Raw genomic sequence first — 12281 nt, forward strand, 5'->3', positions numbered from 1 at the left:
ACGGCCGGTCAATAAATTTACGTTACACTTTTTTACAAGTGGAATCGCGGTGTGGCATTAAAATACATGAGCTCTAACATGATAATTGCGAATACGGCATCGGTTATTGCCCACTTCGCCTCGCCGTTTTATGTTCTCTTCTTCTTCTTTTTTTTTTTTTTAACGCTACGATACGCTTTATGTCGCGGTACTATATTATCGGTACTTACGCAGCCTTCTCGATCGCGGATAACTGAGAGCATCGAACATCGGTTCGCGGGGAGGTTTCGGCTTCTCTCTCTCGTTCTCTCTCGGCCGTGCTAGCGCAGCCCGGCAAGCGGGAGGGAGACGAGTGTCCTCTCGTAAAAGAATTTACATTCCGCGGAGACGAATAATTGTGCAGACGTCGGACGCGGGGCTCGTAGCGCCGGGCGAAATTGAAATAATAAAAATTGCGGCGTTTACGCGGCGCAATACCGTAGGATTTATTGCGACGTTAAAGCGGTGGCATCGATTTTTCCGTATAACATGCCGCGCGAGAGTTTTTCGATGGCGCGCGCTTTAACGAGCATGTTTTCGCCCATATACCCGTCGTGAAACGTTACAGCCCGGGTTTTATGGCAAAGCAACACGGTGGTTTTCAAAATGGCCGGGTTCACTCGTGTCACCGGCTGTGTGGTGGATGCGGTTCCCTCCTCTCTCCGTTCTGGCTCACCTCGTTCCCTGCCTCCCCCCCGGTTCACTGATCGATAACGCGTGTGTGACAGCGTCGCGACGCCGTTCGCTCTCTCTCTCTCTCTTTCACTTTCCAGACTCTCCGCTGGGATTAGGGTAAATGGATTCGAAATTAGAGCGCGTGCGATATCGCGTTTTACCGCACGATTAATTCGATCGCGGTTGTTCAGGCGGACGAATCGATCCCTTGATCTTTTCAAGCCCGGGGACCAGCCGAGTGGCCTCTCCATCCGAAATCGGCCTTAAAAGTTTTCAGATCGTTAACCGACCGGTGTTTGTAAAATGTAATCGCAACGTGGGATTAATTGGCAGGCTGTTGAAAATAGCGGGTGGTGTAATAAAAGTGTTTAAAAATTTATTACGTAAATATAATTAGTCTTTGTTGCGCACTAAAATCGGCAAAGTACTTTTCGTTATGGCGTGATACGCGCCAAAAATCGAACTTACAACAAAATAACGTAAACTCAACAATTGATAGTACTCTTTTATTTCTATGATAATACAATATTTTTTCATGTAATATTTGCTGAATATAATTCCGCGATGGTCTTGAAGAACGCCTGAATACGATCTTCGTAGTTATAAACGTACAAATTTTATTCGTCAACGTGCACGCGCGGAATTAAGTTTTTAGGCCGTCCTCGCATATTCGACGCCTTCAAAGGGATCGGCAATATACGATCGGCGAAACTTCAGCGAAGGCGCACAGCTCGCCCCGAAAATGTTCAGCTCTGGTAACGAGACGTATCAATATTATCGAAATACGGCAATACGATCACGCGTGACTGATCGGAAATAATATTTGGCAACTCGAATTAGCCTCGGCAAATATTTGTTGCGACAGTTTTGTGAGCTTAAATACGATTCATTAGGAGCGTTTGTATAGCGCGAGGTGATTCCAGCTGCTCAAATATCAAAACGATAAGAGGCCTGCAATTATCAATGCAGACAGAATCCACGCGCGTCGCCGCGTGAGCGTGAAATAAATTTATACAAGCAGCTATTTTTGTCAGAAAGAATAAATTATTAATCGAACGGACGCAGATATCCGCTGGGAATTCGTGGTATCGTCTATCTCTTCGAGGAATGCACGCATATCTATATGTATACAGGGTGTCCCACCCCATCTTGACAAACTCTTCGAGTTAGATAGGTCTCGTGGATACAAGTCAATAAGTTCTATGCCTTCGTCTGTCGCGCTCACTCACGCGTAGCTTCCTTGTCGCTTTTGCGCTAGGCAAATTAATTTTTTTTTCAATAACTATCGTGAATTTTGCAAAACGGCAAAGAACTTATTGATTTGTGTCCACGAGACCTATCTAACTTGGAGAGTTTGTCAATATGGGGTGGGACACCCTTATTAATTATATTAATTTTCCGACGTTATTATTAACAATTGACGATGTTCGAACGCTCGATCACTCGAATCCTCGGGTTTTATCGTAATATTCGACCGTATCCGATTCCCTCCCCGAGTTAACGCCGATATTTACGGTTAAACACCCGTAAAATGGGCCGAGCATTCGTGTAAGCAGAACCCACCGGCGGCACCGGTAATTATTATACAAAATTAAACAAAGTTGTAATAAAAAAAAAAAATCTTTTCTGTTTATTCGCGGGGTTTGATGGCTTTTGATTGCAAGGAACTTATTTCCTCGGTGTTGATTAATAGCTATACCACGGTTTCACAAATCTTGCACACAGTTCATTCAGTTGTATAAAATTACCTTCCATCTCGTACTTTCTCCGCGGGTCGAAATCCGCGGGATTGCTTGCCCGTCGCTCGTAAAGCGCGCATCGCGATTACGTAAGTTTTCTCTCGGCAGCGTTACGCTCCCGTGAACACGATGCTCCTTCTAGTAATTATCGACCCCCGTGCTCCGCGAGGACCGATTTAATAAAAGTTTTCCTTCGTTTCGCATCGACGCCTGCCCGCGGGTCGAGGCGAGGAAGAGTCCCTTAAGGAGCCCGCCGGGACTTAAGTCGAATTTACACGGTTTATCTTCGACAATCGCGCTCTTGAAAGAATACTTTATGTAAATGTTGTTTCAGGGCGAAAGAACGGGTGAAGTAAAAATAGTCGGCTTAAAATTATTATGAGGGATAAGCACGTGGAATAAATAAGAGACTGAAATAATATTGAAGGAAAAGAGAAATAAAAATCCGTTAGTTTTAATACGTATATTAAGATCTTTTTAAACACTTTACGCGCCGAGTAAGAATTTTGGATAGCCGCGTGTTTTTAATTAATATTTTTATTCGACGTTTCTTTAAGATAGACGTTTATCTATTTTTTCCCCTTTAAATGATAATACGATCGCGTTAAGGCTGGGAAATCAGCACCGCGCGAGTTCCGACAGCACGAGAAACTCGCGTTAACCCGTTGCGCATTTACTTTGGCCGATTTCGACGAGATAATCATCGAAAGAAAACCGTGTAAAGTCGCCTTTAGCTTGGTTTCATTTTTTCATTAAACTAAGTGACTTCCCCTCTTCTTTCATTTTTTTTTTTATTTTTTCCTGGCGCGCGATATACTCGCGGCAATCCCTTTAAGTGCTCGATTCGATCCATCGCGATGGCCCTTACGTCGCCCCGGCATCAAGAATAGCGCGCGATAAAAAAACGATTGAGTCGGGAGCCTAATAAATCGAGGGCTTCTTTCGCGCTCATAAATCCCCTCGTTCTGATTTTGCAGTTTTTTTTCTTTTTCTTTTTCTTTTTCTTTTTTCTCATTCCTTCCCCCTTCCGCCGATGATTGTGCTCTCATTTTCATTCGTGACCTTTCTCTCTCTTTCGGCTTCTCGTGACTTATGTAAATTTATTCAAAAGATACCGGTATAACATATTGGTAATATATTCACGACAGTATAACGGCGTTAAAGCGCGCGTTACACGTGTAACGATGTTTATTTCAACGATTTTTAATTGGCGACACTCGACATAATAACTGTACGTAGCGGTGAAATTATGTATCAATTCATCGACACGAATCACTTCGATATTCTATAAATTTCTTTTTTTTTTTTTTTTTATTTTAATATTTCTGTTACATAAAGTATCGCTTTTATTTCAGGCTCGAGGGTACTAATCTGTTTTCTGTCTCGCGTGATTTGTTCCCTTTCATTTATTCGAGATACGCTGTGTTCACCAATGCAAGAGTCGAAACAATTTTAAGTTTCCATTGATAGAAAAGAGAAGAAAAAAAAAAGAAAAAGAAAAAGAGTTTGCCCTCCTGTTTTTCCGTAGAACTTAAAATAACGCCTGCCCTCCGCGGCTCGCAATTGCTCGCGATAGTATACCACGGACATGCTCGGAAGGCCAGAGAGATAGGCGTGAGTTATGCGTGCACGCATACCTTCACGCTGATACGCGCGCATATAACGCGTACATATATCACACAGAAGGTATTATATCGGAATTAATCCAGGCTCTCGCTTTCTCACTCGCCCTTTGTCTCCCACTCATTTTTCTTTCTTTTTTATATATATATTTTTTATTTTTATCTAAAGAATCTATACGTATCGCATATTTTTTTTTTTTTTTTTTTTTTATGATATATATTTTATCAAACGTAATCTATACATTTTTATTTCGAGTTGCACTACTCATGCATTAACCTCTGTTTATTTATTTGTTTTGAAATAAATACGAGCCGCGGAGATTTCGCAAAAAAAGAAAGAAAGAAAAAAAAATTGACATTTAAAAAAATGGCAGATATTTACCATCTACAATCTATAAATTTTTACATATGTTACGTGTGCGTGAACGAAACGCTCTAACCCGTTATCATCCATATTTATAGCTTTACGGGTTTCCGCAAATTTCGCATAGATATTTATAATGCCGTGTCTCTAACCGCACGTTGTATATTTATAGTTACATATCCCGGGCTGTATATTGATTCGAATAATTAAAAGCATTGCCGAATTTAGCTGACGCGATATAAATGTCATCTGTTTAATTACTTTACAAATGAGAAGATTTTTTTCTCTCTCTCTCTCTCTTTCGCAAATGGATAAAAATCAATGATAAAAAGCTCGTCATTTATTGACGCAATGGCTAACAAGGCTTGATTTATATATGAGAAGGTAATATTTGCGTATAAAATTCGTTTATTCATTTATTTCATCGCGTAATATGTGAAACGGGCTTTCAATGTTATCTACAACTGCTACAGGTATTTATATAATCCCATTTATAATCCCACGAATTAAATTCGGATTGCATTAGCCGGGGTCTTTTGTGTAATAAGTTAATATTAATTCGCAATAAGTACGCTTTTCTTTGCCCTGGGAAAGGAGGGCGGATTCTTCCAGCGTAATCCCCGCGAGTAATTAAATTAAAAGATCGCCGATAAAGATCCTTTCGTTTTATCGATGCCGCGCGGGTCAGAAGGGGGCGCCGATAAAGAACAAAAAGATTTTCTCTTTGACGGGACGATAATATCGCTCCCATTAGTGCACGCGCATTAATGCAGGCGCAAAAGCGTGCGCGCGCGAGCGCGAGCGCCGAGAGCAATGCGATTCCGATTAATTAAGTTGATTAACGATAAACGGAGATGGGCCGAGCAGACCGGAAGTGACAAGTGCGTATGTAGGCCCGCCGCGATACAATCGGCCATTGTCGGCGACATAACGACGTCGAGTGAACCGAAACGGTTCTCGCGCCAAGTAATTAGCGTTTCTCATCGTCATTGTCGCCCCCGTGTTCGTCACTGCCGATGCCCCGTCGTTGCTCGGTTGCCGTCGACGACGAAAAGTATTACTTAACGAGACGTTGAGGCCGCTTAAAGCTGCTTCGAAGCATTCCGTGCCGCGCCAACGTTCTGGAAATAAATAGCCCGGCCGCTCGACTTTACTCGCGATTCTGAACTGTATTCTTTCCGCTGCGGCGTAAACGCGGAAAATTATCGTATCGTCGTTAAAAACGAGCGATTAAAATCCTCCACTTTCTTAAAAAGGAAAAAAAGCAATTTATATTATCGGTTTATCTTAAATCTTTATAGGTTTTTTTTTTTAGTAGATTTGATACAGCGAAACTTGCTTTATTTGCGAGACATTTTCACGAACCCTTTCACGTGCATCGTAAAATATCGCCGGACGAAGCATCGCCGGAGAACGGTGCTCTTTTTTTTTCCCCCCCTCTCTTTCTCCCCCGAAACTGTCACAAGGAGACACACATTAGATAAATTTGTAACAAGATGTTAAAAGTAACATGCGGTGCACTTTGAAAGTACTTCTTCATGGTCTATTTCCTGCCCGGCTACAGTACGGCGCTATTCCTCCCTGTACCTTTAGTTACGGGCAGATTGAAATTTATTCGCGACACGGATGAGTAAACGTAGCCTCAGGATCAATAGAGCCTGCGGTATTTTGAATGAACCGACCGGTGGTATTATGACGAGAATTCGCGTTGAACTGCGAAATAGCGCGACAGGCTATAAAGTCGCGTCTACGTGACCTGTCTACGTATCGTCTGCGATGTTTACTATGTAAAAGACGCATCGATAAATAATTTATCGCCGACCGCTTTATCGCGGCGTTACGTCCGCGTACGTTACGTTACTTATTTAGATCGTGCACTTAAATAAATTCGCGGATACGAGGAAATAAGCATCGTCAGCTTAAGCTCGGACGAAAGTGGCCGAGATAATATCGCGTCAGATCGTATCGAACTGTCAATAATCCACTTGTCCCGTTACATTATTGATACCGGAGATATCGCGGCGCTCTTAATCCGGAATTGATATGTAAGTCGCAAAACATGTTCTGCTTCACGAAAGGAACAGTCCCGCACGCGATAAAGATATCGGCTGTTAGGCTCACGGTTTTTTGCGACGAACACCCTGTACATTGTCGATCTTTACGTCGGCGCTGACACGTTTAGCGATGATGGAGCGATTGCATTGTACTCGCGACCGTGATGAAATCACGTTCTTTTCCTGGCTCTTTTTTTTTCCTTTTTCTTTTTTTTTTCCCCCCGCGTAATTGGGTATCATTCGTTACGGGCAACATATCCCCACCTTCATTGTCAAGCAACGCGGTGAACGTTTTCGAGCCTCATGAAGTTAGCCCCCCCCCCCCAATAATGGAAAAAAAATGTTTTCTTTATATCATTCGATTGCACTTCGTTTGCACATGTAGGCACACATCGATTTTTCGTTTGCACGTTTAGAGAAAAAAAATTAAAAATAAAACAAATTTGGGGGGGCTAACTTCACACTAGCCCCTCAATATTGAAAAAATTAACTTTTTAAAATTTATATGGATAGGTTTTCGTTTGCACATTACGAAACACACCGAGTTTTCGTTTGCACACTTCTAGAAAATTTTATTTAAAAAATTAAATTAAAATTTGCACGAACGTTTAAAACAAAAAAAATTAGCTCTTTAACAATCTTAATCGATACGTTTTTGTTTGCACATTACGAAACACACCGAGTTTTTGTTTGCACACCTCTAGAAAACTTATTAACAAAAAAATTAAAATTTTTTAATTAGAAAATTTTTTAATATTTTTTCTAGAAGTGTGCAAACGAGAACTCGGTGTGTTTCAAAAAGTGCAAACGAAAATCTATCAAATAGGACCGCTAAAGTTTTATTTTTATAACATTTGGTAAAACTCGAAGTAAATTAACTCCTCGATTAAACATATATACATGGTGTCTCAGCCCATGTGTAAAATCCTATACAGATAGGTAGGTCTTAGGGAGATAAATAAAAAAGTTATTTAACATTTTGTAAAATTCTCAATTGTTATTGAGAAAAAAATTAATTTGTCTAGCGCAAGAGCGACAAGGAAGCTGCGGGCAAGTGAGCGCGACAGGCGAATGGCGCCGTCGCCTATCGCGCTCACTCACCTATAGCTTCCTTGTCCTCTTGCGCTAGACAAATTAATTTTTTTTTCAATAGGTATTGAAAATTTTTCAAAACGTTAAAAAACTTTTTTATTTATCTTCCTAAGACCTACCTATCTGTATAGGAATTTTACGCATGGGCTGAGACACCCTGTATATAAATTTAACACAAACGCTTTTTAAAATAATGCTTTAACAAAATTCATATTTTTTTTTATCACAACTTTGTTTAATTTTGCTATATTATTTTTATAGCGCATTAAAATTCATCGTTCCTTCTTCATATAATATACATATATGTATACATATATTATAACGTTGGACGTAAATCTCTTCCTTTTTTTTTAATACTGTCGCGAGAATTCGAAGTATGTTTTATCGGTTTCGAATAAGAAATAGTTGAGATAAAGCGGAAACAATTAAGCAATAATAATTAAGATAATCGAAAATTAAAAGGAACGGGTAAATGTGAAACCTCACGTAAAATACGTGCACGTGTACGCGTATATGTGTATACATATACATGTACGCACGTTACCGGATATATGCCCTCATAACTCCGCAGGCCGAACTATGCATCAGCGTTCTAATTAATCTAAACAATTAACCGCATCGTATGATATCGCACGACGTGTCACGTAGCACAGCGTTACGTCATGTAATATCTATAATAAACTGCATATCAATTTCCATTAATTACAGTACAATTATAAGCATTCTAACGAACGAGAGGCATTCCCCGGTAATTTTAACAAATATAACCGGCGCGCAGCGCTTATTGCGCTAAATCAGAGATACACAACTCAAATATTAATTCGGGTTTCCGCATATCGTTTACATCGAAATTAGCTCGGTCCCGCAACATCGGAGTGGTTATTTTATGATAATGTCACTATCGTGTATTATAATTGCGCGTAGACGCACGGGCTTGACTTGCAAACTACGCCGCGTCGCTGATGAGTTTCAAAAGTCGCGTTATTATTTCAGAGGACGGCATTAAATTAAGATAATTGAGAGAGCGCGGATTCCCCCGGTATAATTACATTACAAATCTTCCTTCCAGAAAGCGCGGCGTTATATTTAGCACAATATTACGTGATTGCGGAGGAGGAAGTAAACTGCCACGCGAAGAATCTCGGCGCGCGGGTACGTTTCCGTGAATTTATGGCCACCCTGTATTATCGTACACTCCTACGTGCGCCGTACGTGGGCCGTACATCGCGCATCTCTCTACGCGAGGTGACTAAACACACGAAATCGCGCTTCGTGCCTGGAAATTCTCAGATTCTCAATGGACAGGTCGTAAATCAGCGGGACATAACGCGAAGGAACGCGGCGGCGGCGGAGCCAACGGTGCAACGATGCGTTTCATTATGCTAGGCATTAGTACCGGCCGTATACGCTCTCGCGGACATGTGTGTGCGATGAATTAATATATTGCGCGTGCGTACGCACACGCGTGCAAACCGTAATACATACTTAATTACCACGAGCATGTCCGATAATCTGGAAGATTAGCGTTCTATGGCAAAGCTTGTTCTCGACTTCACGGCGAGCGCGCGCATTCGCCGATTACGTAAAACGATTACTGGTTAATATCCTAAATCCGAATAGTGTCAATATGTAATGCATTTATATACATATAAATAAGACAGGGTGTCCCGCGAAATGCAGAAAATCTCTCGGGTGTATTAGCGCGCTCTTATTCGCTCGGTTATAAAATTTCGTATAAATATTAAAATCGCGAATTCGACAAATTGGTGCTAAACTTTTCTAAATATATTCCTAATGTCTACCTATACCCGAGAGATTTTCCGCATTTCGCGGGACACCCTGTATACATTTTTATTATCGCAGTGTAATTTTAACGTCGGGTTAAAATAAAGAAGAGGTAATCGCGGTAATCTCGGTATCTGGATTACTGTAAAAAATCACGTCATCTAGTGTATATTTGGAGCGAAAACAATGTAGTCGTCATCGATCGGCTCCGGTGTGTTTTTTCAATCGTTCTTTTCACCACACTTGGCGGAAATGCGACAAATCGTTCGTCAAACGAGATTAAATGTTGTCGCGCGGACGATCACGTAAGCGGTTCTGGCTTTAAATCGCACAGAATAAGATTGCGATTGAATCACAATTTAATAACGTATTTAAAAGTCAGGCGTTAATACGCCTATTTAAATTTGCCGTTCTACCCCGTCGAAATTAAATTTTCAGATATACTACTTTCCACATTCCTTTTCACTTATTTAAGTCCCATCAGCTTTGCGATTTTATTTTTATTTTTAGCCCGTGTGTTTTACGATGGCACGAAGTTTTGATTTTGATGCATGTCACCGCTGGCGATGCCGGCGTAAAAGACTTGTAAATTTCACGGTTGGGCTATTCGTCGTCATTGACTGTTGTAAACGAGTTTTCGAATGCCTTCCGAGAGCCCTTTTTCCCCTCCTTTCTCATCCGATTGCGAAGATCCATCGTCCGCTACCGATGAACCTGCCATCGATTGTCACGACGGACGATTATTACCCTCGACATATTGTGTCCGTGTATCAGGTCCGCCGCAGCGATCAATTTCACGGGAACCGACGTTTGCCCGGCGTCACCACTCGTCTCCGCGGAAAGTAACGAGAACGCGCCGTCGTCCTGGCTCCGCGAGCATCACCGAGTGAACCGTCCGCTCGTTGATTTTCTTAAAATCTCTCGCGCATTCGCGTCGCTAAACGCGTATACGCGCGTCACATTTCGCGTATAATACGTATGCATATTGGCCACGCGGTGAGATCGCAGCCTTCTCCGTGTTTGAAATAATATAGTGATACTTAAATAATGTATTTATTGAGTAATTTTAGCCGTCTGTTTAATTAGCAATTATTTACTGTTTAATCGTTAATCAGAGTGGATTATTGAGGGCTGATGGGCGATAGTCGAAATTAAACTTTTATCGGCGTTATACATATTTTTCATGAAAAATTCAAGGGCTTAAATATTAAATGTTGTTAAGAAAGTACCATTTCTGACATATCGGAGTGAATGCACGGTAATTTTAAATCGCTCGGGAAGATAAAATTTACATTGAGGTTCTCGAAATACAATTCTCTCTGATCGCGTTCGTTCGATCGGCACGATAAAAATACAATATGTAGAACGTGCGCGAAGAAAAAATAAAAGCATAAAAATATCTCCGTTAATATGCGATTCAATACGCGATTCGGTAAACGATCGTAAATTCAAGCGTTTCATAAACGTTCACATTCGTATTCATAATAAAAAAAAAAAAAAGAAAAAAAAATGAATATCTTTAATCTTTGTATATCGCCTCTTTTAAGCAACGATATTAAAACGCTCGAACATGAGAGCGCGCCAAGATAAAATTTCCAGAATGAATTATCTCGCGCCATCACGTTCAGCGATAACAGGGGGAGAAGAGAGAGGGGAAAAAGAAAATCACGTTTCGTTACGTTTCTAAAATGCAATGGTCGTGTCGAATTAAATGCCGGCGGACAATAAGGGTTAAAGAAAAAAAAAAAAAAAAAAAAGGGGAAAAAAAAAGTAAGAGTAATAAACGCGAGATACAACCAGCTTTACTACACTCTGTTCCCGTTCTCGCTCAGCATCGGCGTATTATAACGCGCAGGGCCGCTCACCCATCGGCAGATTAATATTAATGCCCCGATCCGCCCTCTCTCCGCCCATCCGCGAGCGCGGAATAATACGCCGGTCTTCCACGCCGTTCATAAAAACGCATCGCGTCGAGAGCGCGGTGCCCCGAACCTTTTACGAGTGTGTAACACGACGAGCGGCAGCGGCGGCTCGTACGGAAATCGCGACTGTACCGTTATAAGTTACGAGTGCCATTCCGCCGGCATGAATACGGGATGTCTTTTGGACGCGCTCCAGGAAGGCTTTTCAAATTGAATTAGAGAAAACGTTTGGTCCGGCGCTCCGCGCGCTTTTGCGAAGCTGTGAGACCGTCGCTGACGTACCCTCGAGCCTGAAATTTCGGCCGGGAGTTTTCGGGGAAGAAACCCTATGCCCTCCCCTCCCCTTTGCCGGACTGAAAACGCCCGGCGGTTTAGGGTTGTCTAAAGTTCTTTTTAGAAATGCAAGAAGTACATCGAGTAAATAAAGGGCGGCGCGGCACAAAAGGATTTACGTATGCGCGCCGTCTCGGTCGTACTTATCGTCTTTTCTGTTCCCGGCGATGTCTATAAAGCGTCAAGACCGCATACGGCTTAATTGAACCGAACGGAGGTCCTTCGATCGAACGAGCGGTTCGTCAGGATTTTTTTCCCCGCTCGCGATTCAGTCCGGCTCGGTACAGGCCGGCATCCGAGACGGCAAACAACAATGATACGTTCGGCTTCTAGAGAGCTAGATCGAGCAAAGGCCGCGCGGCGGTCTTAATTTATGCGCTATCACTTGGCCGATCGATTTATTTGTTTTATAAGCCGACTGTAATTGGCCACTGACAGCAGCTGTCCCGAGACCGGCTACAATATTCACGATACATTATTCATGCCGCGACGATTCCCCCTTGCGCGCACACAGCAATCCCTGAACTCGCCCCAGCTTGCGCTCGCCCTCTCGTCGCTTCTCCATCTCGTCTCTCACGTCTCGTCTCACGATTCAGGGAGTGATACGAAAACCGCCGCGACACGTTCCGGCCACCTCGCACGCATTCCCGACACCTCCTCCCCGTCCCCCGCCGCGC

The 12281-nt window shown here is 42.3% G+C and overlaps 1 protein-coding gene across 2 annotated transcripts in view; it reads left to right on the top strand.

Moving 5' to 3' along the window:
• The window catches only part of LOC139110028 (zinc finger protein 608), a 182266-nt gene that overhangs the window by 47343 nt on the left and 122642 nt on the right, over positions 1 to 12281 (top strand). The gene's annotated exons all lie outside the window — the stretch shown is intronic.

This window comes from Cardiocondyla obscurior, linkage group LG19 (assembly GCF_019399895.1).
Source record: "Cardiocondyla obscurior isolate alpha-2009 linkage group LG19, Cobs3.1, whole genome shotgun sequence".
In the NCBI taxonomy this organism is placed as follows: Eukaryota; Metazoa; Arthropoda; class Insecta; order Hymenoptera; family Formicidae; genus Cardiocondyla; species Cardiocondyla obscurior.